General features: G+C 50.3%; 2 non-coding genes across 2 annotated transcripts; both read left to right on the forward strand.

Moving 5' to 3' along the window:
- Window positions 1-71: 71 nt before the first annotated feature.
- On the forward strand, window positions 72-190 carry LOC123179600 (5S ribosomal RNA). The gene has a single exon (XR_006490489.1). It is a non-coding gene; the product is annotated as a 5S ribosomal RNA (ribosomal RNA).
- A 297-nt stretch (window positions 191-487) lies between these two features.
- On the forward strand, window positions 488-606 carry LOC123179602 (5S ribosomal RNA). The gene has a single exon (XR_006490490.1). It is a non-coding gene; the product is annotated as a 5S ribosomal RNA (ribosomal RNA).
- Window positions 607-710: the final 104 nt, after the last annotated feature.

The following is a 710-nucleotide window of genomic DNA, read 5'->3' on the forward strand; positions in this document are numbered from 1 at the left end:
CAATGTGCAATCGTCTTTGTAGTGGAGCTGGGAGGGGCAAGGATAAGGGACGAAGACCGGGGTAACATGTCGGATGCGATCATACCAGCACTAAAGCACCGGATCCCATCAGAACTCCGAAGTTAAGCGTGCTTGGGCGAGAGTAGTACTAGGATGGGTGACCTCCTGGGAAGTCCTCGTGTTGCATTCCTTTTTTCATTTTTTTCGCGCCGCTTGCAAAACAAAACGCACGTGTAAGTAATATATTTACCGTGTTTTATTATTTTGCACGAGTGCGGTAAGTCATAGCTGGGTGCTCACGATTCATGGGTCCAGCGTCGGCGTTGTGGCGCGGCAAGCGTGCACTGGTGCGGTTGAGAGGGAGGGGTGGAAACCGCGTTAAACTCGTCTCCGTAGTTGAGAGGGAGCGGCCAAAGCAATGTGCAATCGTCTTTGTAGTGGAGCTGGGAGGGGCAAGGATAAGGGACGAAGACCGGGGTAACATGTCGGATGTGATCATACCAGCACTAAAGCACCGGATCCCATCAGAACTCCGAAGTTAAGCGTGCTTGGGCGAGAGTAGTACTAGGATGGGTGACCTCCTGGGAAGTCCTCGTGTTGCATTCCCTTTTTAATTTTTTTCGCGCCGCTTGCAAAACAAAACGCACGTGTAAGTAATATATTTACCGTGTTTTATTATTTTGCACGAGTGCGGTAAGTCATAGCTGGGT

The sequence above is a fragment of the Triticum aestivum genome, unplaced genomic scaffold (assembly GCF_018294505.1).
Source record: "Triticum aestivum cultivar Chinese Spring unplaced genomic scaffold, IWGSC CS RefSeq v2.1 scaffold61658, whole genome shotgun sequence".
In the NCBI taxonomy this organism is placed as follows: domain Eukaryota; kingdom Viridiplantae; phylum Streptophyta; class Magnoliopsida; order Poales; family Poaceae; genus Triticum; species Triticum aestivum.